The following is a 20,813-nucleotide window of genomic DNA, read 5'->3' as shown; positions in this document are numbered from 1 at the left end:
AGTAGATCTACTATTTGATCTTGCAATCCCCCTACTCAGTATCTACTCAAGAAAAAAACAATATTATATCAAAAAGAATATTATGCTCATATGTTCACCACAGCACAATTCACAATTGCAAAGAATCGTGGAATCAGTGTAAGTGCCGTACATTGATTCCTCATCCTTCATGGAATACTAATTAGCCATAAAAAAGAGTAAATAATGCATTTTTCAGGAACTTAGAGGAAACTAGAGGCCATTTTCTTAAGTGAAATGACTCAAGGACAGAAAACTAACTGTAACACATTCATACTTACATGTGGGGGCTACTCAAGGACACATTGATACTTTATTCATTGAGGTATCTAAAATATAAAGCTCTACTGTCCAGTACATTAGTCACCACCAGAAAAATACTTTTGAGCACTTGAAATACAACTAGCTCAATTTGAGAAATACTTTAATTTAAATACGAACCCTATTTAAAGAATCAGAATGGGAGAAAATGCCATATATGAATTTATTACATTGATTGCATATGAAAATACAAATATTTAGATATATTTAATTAAATAAAATATTGCTAAAAGTAATTTCACAAGTTTCTTTTTACTCTCTTTTTAATATATCTACCAAAAAATTTAAAATTCTATATGCAATTCTCATTTATTGCTCACAATTTGATAGTGTTGATATAGAAAATACTACTGAAATTACATTGATAGCTATTTCTTTTTTAATATTTTTAATAATTATTTAGTTTTCTAATATCTTTCATGACACAGTTTTCAAGGGTGACTAAAGATTAACATGCAATGACATATACTACTATAATTTTTTATTTAAATTCCTTAATATAATTGCTAGAAATGTAATGAGTATCTGAGTTTAATTATTTAGTAAATAAATAGGGATTCTTTTCCCTTATATATATTTTTCTTTTGGTTTATTGAAGATCAGATGATGATAAGACCTAGTTTTACCTTTTGTCTCTGAGTTCTCTATTCAGTTCCATAAACCTATGTCTCTATTTTTGTGTCAATACCTTGCTGCTTTGATTATGGTGAACTTGTTGGTATAACCTGAAGTCTGGTAGAATGATGCCTCTGGATTTGTTTTTATTACTAAGAATTGCATTGGGTAAATGTTTTTGTTTTTTTTTTTGATTCCAATCAAAACGAACGATTTTTTTTTCGAATTCTTCAAAGTACACTGTTAGTATTTTAATGGGGATTGCAATAAATCTGTAGATTGCTTTGGGTATACAGACATTTTAACAATGTTGATTCTTATAAGCCAAGAGTATGGTATGTCCTTCCATTTGTTAGTCTTCTACTATTCAAGACATACTATGGTCTGTCCTTCTATTTGTTAGGCTTCCTTCACCTCTTTTGATAGGTATATCCCTAGGTATTTTATTTTCTTTGAGGCTACTTTAAAGGGTATTGCATTCTTGATTTTCTTCTCCACTTCATTTTTATTGGTGTATATAAAGGTTACTGATTTATTCATATTGATTTCATTCCTTGCGATGTTACTGCCTTTCTTGATCACTTCCAGGAGTCTTGTGGTTATGTCTCTGGGGTTTTCCAATTATAAGATCATATCACTGGCAAAGAGTGAATGGTTGACCTCCTCTGCCTCATTCTGGATGCCCTTAATATATTTCTCTTGCCTGATTGCAATGACTAGAACTTGTAGCACTATGTTGAATAGTAGTGGTGATAGTAGGCATTCTTGTCTGGTTCCATTTCTTAATGGAAAATATTTCAGTTCTACTTCATTTAGTATGATATTGGCTGTGGGCTTGTTGTAGATGGCTACAATCAGTTTAAGAAATGTGCCATCTATGCCTGTTTTCTTAAGTGTTCTTGTTAGAAAAGGATGCTGTATTTTACCAACACTTTCTAAATAATGTTGATAAAATACAGCCTCTATTGAGAAGATCATATGGTCTTTGTTTTTGCTTTTGCTGATATGGTGAATTACATTTCTGAATTTGCGTACATTAAAAACAGTCCTCGATCCCTGGTATGAAGCCTACTTGATGATGATGTATATTTTAAAATGTGCAGCTGTAATCTATTAGCTAAAAATTTTTTGAATATTTTTATATTAATATTCATTAACAAAATTGGTCTATCATTCTCCTTTTTAGTTGGGACCTTTTTTGTTTTGGAATCAGGGTGATCTTTGCTTCATTGAAGTGTTGGGGAATGTTCCTTTCTTCTTGATGTTTTGGAATAAGTTCTGCAGTACAGGTACAAGCTCATTTTTGGAGGTGTGGTAGAATTCTGGTTAAAGCCATCTGGTACAGGGTTGTTGTTGTTAGAAGCTTTTTTATTGTTTCTTCTATTTTAGTGCTTGACATTGGTCTGTTCAAGAGATGAATTTCTTCCTATTTATGTATGCCTAGGGAGGTTGTATGATTTCAGATATTGGTCCATTTCCTCCACATTGTCAAACTTCTGGGCATAGAAGTTTTTTTTTTTTGTTTTTTATTTATTTTTTAATAGTAGACAGACATCTCTTGCATCTCTGTGGTTTCTGTTGTTATTTCTCTTTTATTTGTTTCTGATTGAGTTTATGATTCTGTTTTTTTATTCTTTTTCTAGTTAATCTGGCCAAAGTTTTATCATTTTGTTTATCTTTTCAAAGAACCAACATGTTTTGTTAATTTTCTGAATCAATTTTTGGTTTTCAGCTTCATTTATTTCTGATTTAATTTTGATTATTTCTTTTGTTCTGCTAGGTTATTAGATTGCTCTTTCTTTACAATTTTCTTGAGATGCTTCATTAGGTATTTGAATTTTCTCTTTATGTTTTTCAGATATCAGCATCGAATGCCATAAATTTCCCTTTTAGCACTGCTTTTGTATTATCCCACAGGTTTTGGTAGTTTTTGGCTTCATTGTTGTTTTATTTGAGGAACTTAACATTTTCCTCCCTTATATCCTTCTTGAACTAACTATCTTTCAGCATAAGGTTGTATAGCTTTGAAGGTTGTTTAGTTACCTTTGCGTAGGTATGAAAATTTTTGTAGGAGTTGAGTTCCACATTTATTGCCTTGTGGTCTGAAAAGACACAAGGTATAACTTTAAATTCTTTTTTATTTTGTTGAGGTTTGATTTATGTTCTAAGATGTGATCTATTTTGGAGTATGATCCATGGGATGACAAAAAGAATGTATGTTCATTAGCTCTGTGATGGTATATTTTGTATATGTGTATTAAACCCTGTTGTTCTAGGGTCACATTTAAGTCCATTGTTTCTTTCTCTAGTTTCTATTTAGAGCATCTCCCAAGTTGTCAGAGGGGTGCTAAAGCCCTCATATATTAGGTGTCATAGGATATCATATTGTGCAGGCCAACTAAGGTCTGTTTCATAAATCTGAGAACATTTTAGCTAGGTGCATAAATATTAGAATTTAAATGTCCTCTTGTTGTACTGTTACTGTGACCAGTATATAGAGATCATCTTCATCTTCCTTATTTGCTTTACATTCACTTGCATCTAAAAATAGTATTGTGAACCCCTCCTTTTTTATGATTTCTATTTGCCTGAAGTATTGTTTTCTTTATGTACAAATTCTTCACAAATTTGCATGTCATCCTTGCACAAGGGTATGCTAATCTTCTCTGTATTGTTCCAATTTTAATATATGTGCTGCTGAGGTGAGCACTGAAATATTGTTTTCCAGCCCATCACCCCAAGTCTTGTTTTATCCTTTGGGTGTAGGTTATTTCTGGGAGATAACATATAAATGGCTTGTGCCTTTTTTTATCTAATCAGCCAGCCTGTGCCACTTCAATTGAGTAGTTAATCCATTCACATTTATTGAGAGAAGTGATAAGTATGTCATATTTCTATTCATCTTACTTTGTTAAAGTCTGATGCTTAATTTTATCCTTTGCACCATTATGGAAGCCAGGTTTTGTTTTTTAGTTTCTGGGTGCTTACTGCTGTTCCTTTGCTTCTGGTCAATGTGGAGAACAAGTCTGAGTATTTCCTTAGAACTATTTTATTGTAGCTAATTTACTCATTGTTTGCTTGTCATTTAAATTATTCATCAATTTTGAAGCTTATTTTGCAGAATACAAAATCTGGGCTGAAAATTGTTTTGTTTAAGAAGGTTAAACTTTTCTGGCTTGAAAAGTTTCTGCTGAATAGTCTGATGTCACCCCTAGTTCTGCCCTGTAGGCCAACTTGCATTTGCTCCTGCCTGCTTGCAGAATTTTCCCTTTCATCTTGGCATTGATCATACTCATTATAATGTGTCTTGTAGATGCGCTGTTTAGTGTGAGATGACCCAGGGTATAGTATCTCTCTAAAAGGAGTCTGTCACACCCTTTGGTGATGCTTGGGAAATTTTCATTTATGATATCCTCCAGTAAGGCTTCCATTACTCTAGGTTATTCTTCTCCCCTTTAAGGAATACCTATGATTCTTATGTTTTAACTTTTAATGAAGTCTCATAATTCTCTAAGTGAAAATTTTGCTTTTTCTCTCTTTTTTTCTGCCTCTTTATAGGCCTGTTTTAGCTCAAGAGCCTTATCCTCTAGCTCTGAGATTCTTTCTTTTCCATTGTCTAATCTTTCTGATACTTTCTACTGCATCTTTAAATTTCCTGATTGACTGCTTCAATTCCTTGAGCTCTGCTATATCCTTTCTATATTCTTAATATTGTTTGTCTCTTTTTTGATTGTTTTTGGATTTCCTTTTGGTTATTTTCCACTTTCTTAGTAATTTCCTTCATTGTATTGGCCATCCATATTTTAAATTCCCTTTCTGTCATTTTTAGTATTTCTTTAGGTGGAATCCTTTGTTGTAGCAACCTCATGATCCCTTGGGGAGGGAAGTAATCTGCTCTGGTTTTTCATGTTGCCAGAATTTTTCTGTTGATTCTTCTTCATGTGTATTTTCTTCTTGTTCACTTTCTTCTCTTACTATTTTTTTCACTTCCTTGTTCTTTTTAAATTAGCTTATCTCTGTGCTTAGTTATTGAAGTGTCCTTTTCTTATAAGGACAAAAGGAAGAGAAAAGTAAGGGCTGAGGAGTGAGAAGGGGGTAAAGAGAGAAAAACAGAATAAATACAAAGGAGGGTGATTTTTTCATGTGTCTGTAGGCCGTGCGCCTGTCTTCTTCAGAGAAGTTTCTCTTCAAATCCCTTGCCCAGCCTGCTATGGGATCACTTGTTCTTTTCTTGCTTATATGTTTGAGTTCACTGTGGATTCTAGTTATTAATGCTTTGTCGGAAACATAACCTGCAAATATCTTCTCCCATTCTGAGGTCTGTTTGCTTGCTTTACTTACTGTGTTCTTGGCTATACAGAAGCTTTTTAGTTTGATCAAGTACCAAAAGTGTATTTTTGAAGCTGCTTCAATTGCCTGGGGGTGGGGGAGTGGGGGTTCCTCCTCATAAAATACTCGCCCAGACTGATTTCTTCAAGTGTTTTCCCTGCACTCTCTTCTAGTATTTTTGTAGTTTCATGTCTTAAGTTTAGATCTTTAATCCAGTGAGAGTCTATCTTAGTTAATGGTGAAAGGTGTGGGTCAAGTTTCAGTCTCCTACACGTTGCCAGCCAGTTCACTCAGCATCATTTGTTAAATAGGGAATTTTTTCCCCACTGAATGTTTTTAATTGGTTTGTCAAAGATCAAATAACAGTAAGTAGCTGGATTCATTTCTTGGTTCTCTATTCTGTTCCAGACATCTACTTCTCTGTTTTTGTGCCAGTAACTGCTGTTTTGATCATTATCGATTTATAGTAAAGTCTGAGGTCTGGTAGCATGATTCCTTCTGCCTTGTTTTTATTTCTGAGTAATGTCTTGGCTATTCGAGGTTTAATGCAAATCAAAACTACATTGAGATATCATCTAAGTCCATTAAGATTAGCCTATATCACAAAATCCCAAGACCAAAGATGTTGGCGTGGATGTGGAGAAAGGCAACACTTCTACACTGCTGGTGGGAATGCAAATTAATACATTCCTTTTGAACAGATGTTTGGAGAACACTTAGAGATCTAAAAATAGATCTGCCATTCAATCCTATAATTACTCTACTAGGTATATACCCAGAAGACCAAAAATCACATTATAACAAAGGTATTTGTACCAGAATGTTTATTGCAGCCCAATTCATAATTGCTAAGTCATGGAAAAAGCCCAAGTGCCCATCGATCCACGAATGGATTAATAAATTGTGGTATATGTACACCATGGAATATTATACAGCCTTAAAGAAAGATGGAGACTTTACCTCTTTCATGTTTGCATGGATGGAGTTGGAACATATTCTTCTTAGTAAAGTATCTCAAGAATGGAAGAAAATGTACCCAATGTACTCAGCCCTACTATTAAACTAATTTATGGCTTTAGCATGAAAGCTACAATCCAGTTATAACCTAAGAATAGGGGGAAAGGGGAGGGGGAGGGAGGGGGATGATGGGTGGAGGGATGGTGATTGGTGGGATTACACCTGTAGTGCATGATACAAGGGTACATGTGAAACTTAGTAAATGTAGAATATAAATGTCTTAACACAATAACTAAGAAAATGCCAGGAAGGCTATGTTAACCAGTGTGATGAAAATGTGTCATGTGGTCTATAAAACCAGTGTTGGTGCCCCAAGATCACATTGATGTACACAGCTATGATTTAACAATAATAAAAAAAGGAGGATGAAAGTAAAAACTTGAAAAAAAGGAGAGAAGAAGAAGAGAAAGAGTGATATGAAGTAATGATGGTGTTCTACAGGTGCTTTGATCCAAACCTAGAGTCCAGGACTCTGGAGGAGGGCTGGATGGTTCCCTTACTGGCCTGAGAAAAAGCAGAACCAAACCTCCACCTAAAATAGAATAAAATCCACAGTGTGTTGCCGTGAGGATGTACTGATGCCATCCTTCCCAAGGCCAAATCTAGAAGAATATGCTAGGCTCAAGGGCTTTATAAGCCAGGCCAATGCTATGGCATTTCAATCTAGCCCTCAGATTGAGGCTCTTTCCCATAAATAGAATAAAGTATATAATAGAATAAAACAAAACATAAAAAATTAAAAAATGAAAATATATAAGGAAAATAAAAACTATATAAGATGTTAAAAAATGGATGTCTGAGTTGTCGTTTGAGAAATTTATGTAGGAAAGATGAAAAGTAGTACAAAAATCTTTATAATATGTCAGAAAAAAGGAGAGAAATATAAAATGCAGAAGGAATAAAAGGGGAAGGAAAATCATAGCAGAAATGGAGCCCCTGCTATTGAAGAAAGTAAAAATGAAAAAAAATTAAAATTAAACAAAACAAAGTAAACAAACAAACAAAAAACTAACAAAAAAAATTGAAAAATAAATTTCAATCTATTGCTAGACACCATGTGATGTTGTGGTAGGAGATGCAAAACATGCATACTGATTTTCCTGTATAAGATGGTGGCTGGAAGCCACTATGTAGTTGCCGCAGAGACCTAGTCCCATCTACCTGATTTATTTGCCCTCAGTCAGAGCTTGGTCACTTCTGTAGCATTCAATCCTCATGGAGTTGAGAGCCTGAAGTTCTTGCCAGAGCATTTAAGAGACATACCTAGTTTCCAAACAGTGCCTGTTTGCCACAATGAGGCTTTCCTGGGGGTCAGGATTCACCCAATTCCCCCCAAAGTGGCTGTGAAACTCATCAGGCATTCCAAAGCCTGCTTCACACTAAGGCCCTGTGGATTGTTCCTCCTGGTCAGTCTTTCTACAATGGCAGCACCTTGCTAGCAGCCAAACCTATGAAAGCTCCACTCCACTTAGTGGTTCAATCCCAGCTACTGAGTACCATTCAAGTTCATTCACTCAGTTATGTCCTCTCAAGGTAGCTCTGGCGAGCACCTAAGTTCCGAAATCTGCAGGACAGGGCTTTCCTGTATCTGATAGCCCTCAACCAGAGGGCTGATTGGCCTCTCACCTTCTGTACTGGGTCTTCCACTGCTCCTTCCCTCCTCATTGACTCCTGGAATCCCCTGCTGCTGCACTGTGCCCTTGGAATGATGTTTCTGGGCAGGATATCCCAGCTAGTGGTATCTAGAGTTGTCTGTCCTTGGTCTCACCATAAGTAGCTGCCAAGGAGATGTTTCTAGTCCAGCATCTTGCTCTGCCACCCCTATAACAGGATACTTTTAAAAATCATTTGTATTAAATTTCTATGGTTATAGTTTCTATAACAATTATAAATTTTATTCAAAGAATAGCAATGAAAGTAACATATGTGAAAATAAACAATGTTTATAAGAGTAAATACTAATATAAATGTCAAGTAACTGTTCAGTTGTCTGTAATAGTTCTCACAGAAATTTAAAATTTTTAAATGTTTTCTACAGCTTGCTGTCATATTAATGAAACATTATTAGCTGTTTTATGAAAAGACATACTATCTTTGTTTTTATATATCTTTATAATATGTGAGCAATATGTTTACTATTGTTCCTACTGCTATGAAAACTTCATTTATATATTGCAATTAATAATCTGAAATTTACTCTTCAATTTTTACATTTCTTAGTCCTGACTTCCATTTTCTTTATACTTATAATCTATCCAGCTCTCCTGCTATCACATTATTTTGAACAGCTTTAATAGCATTATGGACAGCAGGATGCTTGCTAATTTTAAATTAAACAATTGTCATTGTGATTAAAGTTAGAATCTTTTTGGTTATTCTTATTTCTAAAACCATAACCTATGAGGTAAGGTAAATCAAGAGACATTTCTTCCTTTCTATGTGTGCTTGTGGAATCAAACATTAATATTACTCATTAAGAAATTACCGAACAATTGCCTGTACTGGTCCTTTTTGTGAAAACATACACACAAAACAGAGCTTCTATATAAGAAGTGTGACCCAGAGAGTGCACGTATTACCTCTGGGGGTGTGGGGGAAGGTTGTTGGCAGTTGTTCCCTCTTTCAAGTGAAACCTCTATTAGTGATCAGGCACATGCTGTCAATTCTTCTACCTGTCCTCTTGGACATCTGGTAAGAACCACAATTGTATTTTTAGCTCAGTTATAGAATTTGAGTACAGTCCTTGATTTGGGAGTAAAAATCCAAGGGTTGTGGGTCCAGCCTATCAGTTTGTCCGTCAGCTGGGTGGCATTCATCCACTCCATGTAATGATTAAGTAACAGCCACTGAAAAAAAATTATGCATATTGACAGCTAATGTTGTGGGGGTGGTGCTTATGCAGGAATCATTAATAGAATTTGTGGTAAAGATAAGGAGAATGAAGATTAACTCTTAGTCAACAGTCTCTAGTTTGGTATGAAAGGCCCAATAATCAGTTGAATTTAAGCTATTTCCAACAGTTTGAGAGTACTGTACCACTTGGTTTTCTTCAGGGAGAACCTGAAGAAGGTTTCAGGGTGATTCTGAAAAACAATCATCATTAATTTCTTTCCCTTCCTGTACCTTCCAGAGACAAAGTATTCTGTATCCAAATAAAGGGGCTGTTGTTCATCTTTCATTATCAAAAAGTTAATGTGTTAGAGAAGCTACGATTGGAAAGAGAGTGCATCTCCAAAAAAAAAAAAGTTAGTGTTATGTAGTCCAGTAGCTCCAACATTCTCATTCACATCCTGATCTTTGACTTAAAGAAGATAATGGAATTTTAATAAAACCAACAAAGCCTGATTACATCTTACATACTCATCTGCATAGACAACTAGAAGTGGTTTAAAGTTACTGAATGACAGTGTCCTTGTCATTATGTCCTATGACCATGTCAATCCAACAAGAAAGTCAAATTGGCTGATATAGAAGTAAAGGTAAATCCCCTAGGCCTTCCTGCTGATCCAGCTGTTACTCAGGGTTGTTGTTAAAGAGAAAGAAGCCTAACAACAAGGAATAATACCAAAATTTCAAAATAACTTTGTGTAGTCCCCAAATATTTCCATGCTAATCATTTCCTAGGAATTGTCCAAGTGGAAATGATCTCTTTCTGGAGACAACCATATTCAGTGACCAAAATTCCCTAGTTGCCAGGAGGAGGTAAGGGAGTTAGAATAAAAAATATTTTAGGGTCCATGTTTGAAGACGAAGTTATAACATTAAATACAATTAAGTTCATGAGCTCATCCTTGAAAAAATGCTACTTACCCCATTGCTGAACATCACTATCATCACCTTCCAAGTACTCCCTTTGGCAAGCTATGTACCAATGTTAGTCCATCCTTCAAAGCAATTTGGAACACTTTTTCTGGAATGACCATCAGAGCAGTCATCATATTACCCTTGATGTCCTGTGTGTCATCATCAAAGTATCTTACTTTCAATATTTCCTTTATCTTTGATTAAACAAAAATGTTCTTGGGGGTCAGATCAAGTGAGTGAGGGGAGGGGTGCCCCAATAATGTAATTTGTTTATTACCTAAAAACTCCTTTACAGACAGATCCCTGTGAGCTGGTGCATTGTTGTGATGCAAGAGCCATGAGTTAGTTTCTGGTCATTTCATCTAACTTTTTTTTTTTTAGACAGAGTCTCACTCTGATGCCCCAGGCTAGTATGTCATGGCATCAGCCTACCTCACAGCAATCTCAAATGCCTGGGCTCAAATTATCCTCAGTCTCCTGAGTAGTCAGGACTACATCTGCCTTCCACAATGGCCAGCTAATTTTTCTATTTTTGGTACCGATGAGGTCTCACTCTTGTTCAGGTTGGTCTCAAACTCCTGAGCTCAAGTGATCCACCTATACTTCCAGAGTGGTAGGATTACAGGCATGAGCTACCATGCCCAGACTCATCCAATTTTTTCATGCAGCCTTTTTAGCAGTTCCAAATAATAAACCTGATTAACTCTTTGTCCAGTTGGTACAAATTCATAAATAACAATCTCTCTGATATCAAAAAAGTTTAGCAGCATAATTTTGGGGACTCTTGATTGGACTAATATATATTTTTTGGTCACAAAGCATTGGCTGACTTTCATTATGAACTTTTACACTTTGTTTCAGAGTTATATTGGTATGCCCACATTTCATCATGGCCCCAAACACCTTTCTGCTTTTCTAACGGGTCTTGGCAAAGTTTGACTCTGCTATTGTTCATTGGTGAGTTCCTTTGGACCATTTTTGCACACACCTTTCTCATGCCTAGATGTTTAGTTAAGATTTTTCTGTTTCTCTATCAATGTTTACTCGATGTGTTATACTTCTCATGGTCAGTCAACAGTGTGATGCACAATTCAACAAATTTTTGCAATATTTTCATCAGTTCTGCTTGTTACCAGCCACCTGTCTTCTCTTCATAAGTGATATTTTCTATTCCTTCAGAAAAATGTTTAATCTATTTGGACACTACTTTTATATTCATGTCATTATCTCAGTAAAGTTGGACTAACATAACCCTGATTCCATTTCCACTGTTGCTAAGGTTAACAAGAAATTTAATGTTGTTCATTGCTGTAATTTAAGCTCTGATGAATTACAGCAATGAACAACATTAAATTTCTTGTTAATCTTAGCAACAGGTTTGTGATGACACACAAAAATACTGAACAACATTGAATTTCTTGTTAACCTTAGCAACAGGTTTGTGATGACACACAAAAATACTTAACAATAATGGATGCCACTCAGCAAGGCACCAACACACATGGACATGAAAACTAATTGAGTTGTTTGGGCAATACTGCCTATATAAATGCATGGTGGGTGGCAAGTTAACGAACTTAATTGTCAGACCAGGTAAATGCCTGTGAATGGCATGGATAGTTCACTAAACACTTTCATTATCAGCCCAATGTTGAACGGATTTTGTGATAAAAGGCAAGATATTTTCAGATTACTAATAGTGAAAGAATCCAAAATCATGACACAGAAGACTTTAAAATACCACACTGCAATGTTTGATTTAGCTGAGTGCACTGGACTATAAAGACGTAACCTAAAAGAGTGCCCACAATAGTGGGGCCTTAATCATAGTCCTAAAGAAGAGGTAAAAGGCTAATGCAGTCAACTTGCCAAAAACAGGCATACCTCTTGTAATACTGCCATCCTCACCATGAAACAAATGTGCCCACCTTTGGCAGAACTCACAGCCTGGCATGCAGATAACTATATATTATAAACATAGAGAGCTTTACTTTGGTCCCAGTATAATGATAGTAGATATCTTGGCATTCCAAATGTGATGATTAATATAGGCATCAGTAGTTACCATGCAGGGAGATGGGCCTCAATTACCAACAGATTGAATTCAATCTCATCAGAGATGGCCAGTACACAGATAGCTTTATGACTGTTCTAACAAGGGGTTTCATTTATCTGCCATCCTGTCATTTTCCAAAAGGCAGACCAACTGGGCCATTGGCAAAGCCCTAGGACATAAAATTGTAGAATTTATCAAGAGGAGTTCTGGTAGTTACTATAGAAAGGCTTCATTTTACCCACTGAGCAGAGTGATAATGTCCATTTGTGTTTCTGCATAGCTGGTGCTGAATAGCCACAGCAGCCCTATCTGGTTTCAAGCTTAGCTAAATCATGTGTGAATCAGGTCAAAGGATTTAAGGGAATTACTATGAATTTGGGGCTCTACCAAGGCTTTACTTCCATTGAATGAATGAGGAGTAAAGTTTTCCTCAAAGGGAAATGCAACACTTTTGCATATAAAACTGGGATGCTCCTGAAGTAAGGCCAATAACATTCTTTAACACACAACTCCCATTTGATAAACAAGGCTTGTTGGACCCTTCCTACTGTATTAGCCTTTGAATCTGAGCTGACCCCTCCAGCCTGCAAAATAGAAATACCAGGCCAGAGAGTAACACGAACTTCATAAGTAAGTAGTTCAGCTTTGAAAGAGCCCCACAGCCATAGAGTGTACCTGTCAGCCATATAAGGATGGCAAGGAGTCTGCTGTGGGGCACCTCTAGGTGGGGCCTGCCTCCTGTTTACCAGAGGCTCAAATTAGCCTTTTAGCTTAAAAAGGATAATTAATATGGCCTCAAAAGTATCAATTTCTCTATGTGCAGCTCTCCCTTACAGGAAGAATGCCTTCGATCTCCATGTAGACATGTAAAATATCAACACCAATTATACATTCAGCGCATGAAGCTACAACATAGGATAATAGGCTAGTCCAAATGGACTCACACACACATTGCTTCAGCTTCTTCACTCTACTGCAAATGCCCTAATTCAATTTAGATGTATTCAGCTAGTTTGTACCCACAAGGTTAGGGTGATGACTTGATTGCTTATATTCAAAAGAGTCATAAAAGTTTAAAGTGTTAACCTCCATGCATTGCCTCAAATGTAATATAGACTTCAGACTACCTTGGGGACAAGGAGATCTCAGCCCAAACAGATCTTTTGTTTCCTTAAATCAACTTAGACAAAGCTAGAAAGAAAGGGAAGATTTGACTATACAAAAAGAGAGAAAATGAGCACAACTGAGGTCTAGTAAATGAGGTGAATGGATTTTTGTTTCAAGTAGTACTAGTGCTGTCAAGACCTCACCAAATTGACTTCCAATGTCTTGAGTGTATCCAAAGCTCTAAATAACAGGTGAAGTCATTTTTACAGATATCATCAATTTCAGCTTCTTAAATCCCTTTCCTCTGCAATTAATCCAAACAGTTTTTTGATTGGGGCCCCAGAGTTTGTGTCCTTTGACTGAATGTAGTCTTGCATCATTGCATGGGGAGTTATTTTAAGGAGTTCAATTTAATCTGTAGAATTTGCTGTCCCATTGCCATGCTAACACCTCTTAAATATTCTCACTGACTTGAAATCAAGGCTGTAGAAGTTTCCAAGATGCCAGGACTTATCACACGAATGTATCCAGATTACTTTAGGTCACTTTCTCATTCTCTAGTGTCTTTATCATGTCCACAGAACAGATGATTGGGAAAGAAAATAGAAGTGTATTCATACAATAAAATGTTACTCCTCAATTAAGTGAAATAAATGTCTGATACATGCATAAATTGGATGAATCCTGAAATATTTATGGTGAATGGGAAAAGGCAGAGCAAAAGGACTTTTATACTAATGAATGTGTATTTTTTGAATTACAAAAAAGTATTTATTTAATTCTAATATTTAAGTACAAGAAGAGTAAAACTAAGCTATATTACACTTGATTTAGACAAAGGTCTGAGAAACAAAAATCTATAGTAATAGAAACATCAATAGTGGCTTGGTGAGGTGACTGGGAAGACGAGGTTTGGTGAAATTACAATGAGGCATGAGGAAACTTTTGAAGCTAGTGATATTTTCATTACATTGATTATGATAATTTCTTCCAGTCTGTTTATATATTAGAATTTATCAAATTATATACTTTATATATGTCCAGCTTATTTTATTTCAGTTATACCCTACTACCATTGTTTTAATAAGCTACTATAAGATAATAAAATAAAGTAACATGGTGAAGAGAGGAAATTTAGAAATTGAAGGGTAAGAAAATGCTGCACACATAATTCTAACACTACTAGTAGAATTAAAAGAATCAGCTTCATGCCATACCAGACTCAGTCAGAGCGCAGAAAAGTACAATCTCAATTCAAAGTATTATAAAGAGCTATAAATCTTTATTCAGTAGGAATTCAGATTATAAGTCTGAGTTGGAGAATGATACCAGAACTCCGGGAAACTAAAGCTTCTTTTTTAACAATCCACCTTCTACTTTATCTTTTGATGTGTATATTATGTGTCTGTACATAGATGGGTGTGTGTGTGTGTGTGAATGTGTGTGTGTGTGTCATCTTTCTATTTTTGTGTATAAAAGGTTTAATTCTGTGGGAAATAGACTCAGAAATGGAGATTTGCCTGTCTCTTCTCAAGATTGCTCCAGGAGAAGGACTCAGCTGTGAACTATAAGTCTTCCCTTCCTGAGCCTAGGAATGCGTGCCCATCTCAGTGTTTTTCAACCTTTTTTATCTCATGGCCACTTGAACCCACAGTTAAACTGCCACCACACATTTAAATTATGTTGATCAAAAAATGTAAAAAAATAATATACTTACTGTGCTTTGAATCTCTTTTGAAACTAATTTAATTAATCATCTTTAGAAGTTTTCACGGCACATCTGAGACCCACTCAGGGCACACCAGTGTGCAGCTGAACACCTGTTGAAAATGACTGGCCTATATCCTCAAATGGGGATCTTGGCATCTGAAGTATCTACTAAGTTTGTACATCACTTCATGCTTTGATTCACATAATAAATTTACCCATCTGCATAAAGCAGAAATTTGCTGGTTATTTTGTTTTTCTGAGAAAATTTACAAAATGTTTTGTAAAACAAGCTTGCAGATCTTGTCACTGCATCTCAGGTAACAGCTGATATTCATCCTCTTTTTCCTTTACTACACATTCTGGATTCCCTTCTCTTTTACCTACCATCTCTCTGCTGGTCTAGATATCTGTAGACAATATGAAGATCCTCCATGTCCCATCCTCTTGCACGCCCACTGGAGTAAGTTAGTTGCCTGACAATATCACGTCTCCATCACTCTAATTCCACTTTAGTGTTCACACTGAAGCCACACTCTATGTTTCTTAAATGACTGCATGATTAGCTTTGAGCAAAGTGAGAGGATATTTCTCTTCAAGGTCATGATTCTTCTTTCCTCTGGAGTGCGCTGGTAGAGTACCAGAGATCTGTGGGACTACATCCCTCTCGCACAATCCTCCTTTCTTACCTTTCTCTTGTGTGTCAGATCGCACCAGGGTATTACAACTTTCTTTGCTGCCACTCTGATTTATACTTTACAGGTTTATCCCTCACTTCCTCAAAAAAATCTTTGTATGTTGTATTTCTTCTTGTTTGCTTCTTAGTGTAGATTGCAACGTGACTCAGACACTTATTCCTAAGAGCTAGAAGACTTTAGTTGTCATTCCCTTCTTAAAGCTGTTCCACTTATCTATTAACTGTGGAATTTGGAAAGGAGAGCAATAGAAAACTCTCAGAGCATCATCTGGGTCCCAAATGTATTCTTCCCAGTCACATCGTTAATGAGATGCTCTGCCATCTAGAGGTACCAGGGAACATTACTTCTGCCAGGGTGTTTATTCCTTTCCATGCTCTCTCAACTCTTGAAATCATTGAGAAGCCCAAAGAAACCAGAAAATGTTTTTAAAAAACCCTTAAAATGTGGGATTCTTGCTGTCCCTAGTGGTAGTAGTATTTTCTCTGGATACAGGACCTCTGGATATGCAAATCCTAGAATTTTGTTAATAAAAACACATGCCTTGGTTCCATATTTTAGCCAATTCTGCATGTAGACACATGTCATGTAATGGACATTTATTTGTATTCTTGAATGACATCCAAGTTACAGAGGAAATCATTGCCAAAGTGACACCTCAGTTTACTCTTCAAAAGGCTCCCATCTGATAGGCTTCCAATTGGATTGGAGTCTTCTGGTTGACACAATATATAAGTTAAGTTCCAAGATTACACACAAACAATTCATATGCTGTAATTTATGTTCCTTGGTATTTTGTGATATTTTTCAGAATCATACATCTGTGATTATATAGGTGCATGACGCATCTATAAACCCTTGAATAGTAGTGGTCTCTGAAACTCTGTGGTAAAGGAAGGCAAGCCATACCCACAATAGGTCCTGTCCATTCAAAATCTCTGGTCTTTTCAGAGTGGATGGGTCTATTGTCATCTATGCATCATCAAAGGGCTGGTTATTCTCTATCAGGAATTATGTTGTCTTTATGGCTCACCATTGGAATTTTTGACTTGGATATTCAGCAATAATACTAACTTAGTTGTCGTTGGTTCAACTATGTGAATGAAAGTTCATGCTATTAACTTTATTTATTTATACATTCTGTACTTGTTACCATGGCTACTCCATTCTTGAGCCCAATGTATCAGCATGGGAGATGGCTAATGAAAGAAACTGGAAGCTGATAACTTGCCATGTCATTCTATTTACTTGCTTGCTTTTTAAAAAAAAAATTTAAAGGACTTCTATGATGAGTATTAGTATGCAGTACAAAAGCCTGCACAGTTCTGTGCACTCTCAGGGCTGTGCATGTATTTCTTCTACAGAACTTCTTTCCCTTTAGTTTATAATCCTGATCCCACTGTCATTGTATAGAGCCCATCTTTCTTTTGTAATCATCAGATTTGTGAATTTAAGAGGGAGATAATTGGGATTTACATCATCACACACCTTCAATCTTTAAGTATGGCACTGATTCCTGCCTGCTACTTCATTTCAGATGCAACATTTTTTTTTCACTTACACACTCTTCACAGAGCCAGGGACCAGTTCAACAGCTTTTATTTATTTATTTTTATTTTTATTTTTTTGAGACAGAGTCTCAATCTGGGTAGAGTGCCATGGCATCACAGCTCACACAACCTCCAACTCCTCGGCTTAAGCGAGTCTCCTGCCTCCGCCTCCCAAGTAGCTGGGACTACAGGCACCCGCCACAGTGCCCAGCTATTTTTTGGTTGCAGCCATCATTGTTGTTTGGCGGGCCCTGGGCTGGATTTGAACCCACCATCTCAGGTGTATGTGGCCCAGGCGCTGAGCCCAACAGTTTTTGTTTGACCTTCCCAACTATAATGGATCTTATCTAAAGCAAGACCAAGTAAGGATTCTGAAAACTAACCAATTTCCTAAATTCAAATTATCATTTGATGGATCTGGGAAATCAACATTAAATGATTCTTGGACTCTGGGGACCTACTATGAACTAGATCTGCTATGCCAGGAATCTATTTTTACCAGTCCCTCACTAACAAGAGGCCTGTAAAAATGCTTTGCATATCTAAATAACAACATCAAATTGAATCTGTGTCTAGAAATTCCTGAAATGTCTTGACATTTCTCTTTTCAGTTTATAGTTATCAGAATACATGACCATACGCCTTTTTGGAAAAGAATATTAATAATCATTATCATTAAACTTGTTATAATGTTGCAGATCATTTCTTCATGGGGAACTGGCTTCTTAAATAAATGGGTTCTGGATTCTTAAAACTGGTATGTGTAGGAAAATCATATAGAGGATTGTGACTTTTCATTGTATAGGCTGCCTTTGAAATTCTAATCATCCCTACTTCATTTTTTCTGATTGGGTACAGTGAGATTACTTGTAAGGGCTGCTTGTTTATTCTGCCCGTGGGGAGGACATGTTCTACTGGTAATTTGCATAGCTCTATTACTGTTAGTATCCTGATTTCCACTCTAATTTTTCTACGCATATTTGTGTTCAACTTTTCCCCCTGACAGTTAAGTGCTGCCTTCTTGTTTTTGTTATTTGAGAGCTTATTTGAACCCTTTGCTATCAAGAATTTGCTATCAGCCATGGCCAGTGTAGGGAGCTACCATTGATTCAATGATGCTGGTGAGCCTCTCACAGTACATGCCTTATCACATTGATAAGTAGACAGACCTATGTAGATCTTCAGGGGAAAACAATTAGCTGGTAGATGTTATAATCTTTTGTAATATATTCACGTTAGCCTGCTTGCCTTACTGAGTCTTCATTTCTTCTGGCCACACCTCATAGAAGTTCTGGCATTTCTACTTTCTCCTCATATGAGCTAGCACTTTGTTCAACCTTCCAAAAGCCATTCTAACATAATGTCAGTACTACATTACAAAGTTTTTCCAGGGTATAGAATTCTTAACAAGAGAATGTCCTTCCATAGTAATTGACTCTCTTTATCCAATTAATATTCAATTATTCTTGGTCTAATCTCTTTAGGACTCTGCCCACGTATATATTCCTGGATCCTGATAGTATACATTGGCTAGGTCCTATATCCACATTGGAGTATAGTCCCTGCTCTCCCATAGGGGAGCTCTTATTAGCAGCATCTGCCTAGATGATTTATATTGAGACTTCTCTTTACATACGGCCTCATGGTAGTGAAAGAAGTTGGAATGTATCCTGAGAAGGCATGAGTTGTCTTATAAAGTCAAGGTCTCTGCATCATCTTCAAGCAATGAAGGAGCATTATCCTTTAATAAAAAGAGCCATATTTGCAGGGGCATAGGGTTAAAAATGTATGGGTATTCCAGATTTATGACCAAGATGTGTCTATACTATGTGTCATTATTCATTTCCTTTCCAATCAGGATCTTTTTTGCATAAAACTTGAGATTGATATTTAAAATTTTCTATAGTTTTGTTATTCTTCTAATAAGGTCCCATGTCTCATGATTAGCTTATTTTTGCCCTCCAGTTGTGAGAGAAGCTTGTAGTTATGCATTTATGTGCTGTGTTGCCTTAAATTTGTGATTAATCACTCTAAGCCTTACACTGTCATTTTCAAATCCTGATGTATCAATGGCCCTCAGCAATAGCTATCATATTACATTGTTCTTATAATTACTATTTCTCCTGAATTTTTCAAATGACTGAGATCTGAAATATTTCACAGCCTAAGATTTTACACTGCTTTTTTTATATAGTATCCTATACTGACATATTACCATAGAAATCCTAATGATTGCATGTCAGAGACTCTTAGCACCCTGTCTACCACCAGTCATAGGGTTTTCATTGCCAGCTGGCTGCCAGATGCTTCCGTTCCAAAAATTTAATTTCAGAGTCTTCTTTTTGGAACATAATTAGCACCAACTGATAAGGTTCCCTGGGAAAACAGACTCTGGGATAGCTATTAGGATGAAGGCAATTTATTGAGGTGACTTCACTGAAACAACTGTCTGCCCATGAGAGAAGTTAAATTAGGCAGAAATTCCTGACACCTTTCAGATAGAGTTGCAAATAAAAATATAGGATGCCCAGTTAAATGTGAGTTTCTTATTAACACTCAGAGTACAATAAATTTTGGTATTGTAAATTTGGTATTTGGTATTGTAAATACCAATAAATAAATTTGGTAGGTATGTTTTAGTATACTTGAGTGTGCATATGTCCCAAGTATTGTATGAATATACTTAACACCCCAGAATTATTTGTTGTTTATCTGAAATTAAAATTTAACTATGTATCTTATAATTTGTTCTGCAAGCTACTTTTATAGTTATGAATTGATAAAATAGGCCAGACCAGTTTTCTCTTTAAATGAGAAAGCCTTTAGATGCAAGCTACCTATAGTATGGGGGTGGGGCTTGTATGAAGTAGCATTCTTTGACTAACGGCAATTCTTAGAGGTGAATTGTTAGTAGCTAAGATAATAAATACTTCAATTCTGGATAGAAGAGCTGAGAAGTTCTGCACAGTTTCCACGATTGTGTATGTTGAGGTAGGGGAGAGACAGAACAGAGAACAGATAAGCAGCAGGAACTATCTCACCATCTCAGCTGGGCAAGATACACATCATTGCTCTTCAGTCTCAGCATGTTATAATCTATTGCAGTGTTTTTCAACCTTTTTATCTCACGGTACAATTGAACCTATAGTTAAACTTCTGCAGCACACTTAAATTATGTTGATCACAAAAAAATGAAAAGAAAAAAGAATATAGTTACCGTTCTTTGTACTTCTTTCTAAAATAATTTTATTAATGATCTTTGAAAATTATTGTGGTACACCTAAGATCCTTTCATAGCATACCAGTGTGCTACAGCATATCAGTTGAAAAGCACTAGTCTACAGTAAGATGATAATGTACAGCATAGTAAAACCAGACATTAAGTTTCAGGCTTCCTTCACAACTCTCAGCTTCCTAGTCCAGAGCATCTTTCTTAGGTTATTACGTTCTTGGACTTAGAACTGTGGAATATGAGCAAGAGTCAGTTCACCCAAATTTTCTGGAAACCATGCAAATAGACTTAACACTTGAGCAGCTATACAACTTGGCTGCAGCTTCTATATGTAAAGCAATTATTTATATATTAAAGATATT

The 20,813-nt window shown here is 36.1% G+C and overlaps 1 non-coding gene across 1 annotated transcript; it reads right to left on the bottom strand.

Annotated features, from left to right (window-relative positions):
- Window positions 1-3,558: 3,558 nt before the first annotated feature.
- LOC128592567 (U6 spliceosomal RNA) lies at window positions 3,559-3,664 on the bottom strand. Its single transcript, XR_008381931.1, has one exon. It is a non-coding gene; the product is annotated as a U6 spliceosomal RNA (small nuclear RNA).
- Between the last annotated feature and the right edge of the window lie 17,149 nt (window positions 3,665-20,813).

This window comes from Nycticebus coucang, chromosome 1 (genome assembly GCF_027406575.1).
Source record: "Nycticebus coucang isolate mNycCou1 chromosome 1, mNycCou1.pri, whole genome shotgun sequence".
NCBI classification, from domain to species: domain Eukaryota; kingdom Metazoa; phylum Chordata; class Mammalia; order Primates; family Lorisidae; genus Nycticebus; species Nycticebus coucang.
The sequence above is the reverse complement of the archived record's forward strand: the minus strand, read 5'-3'. Positions and strand labels throughout refer to the sequence as shown.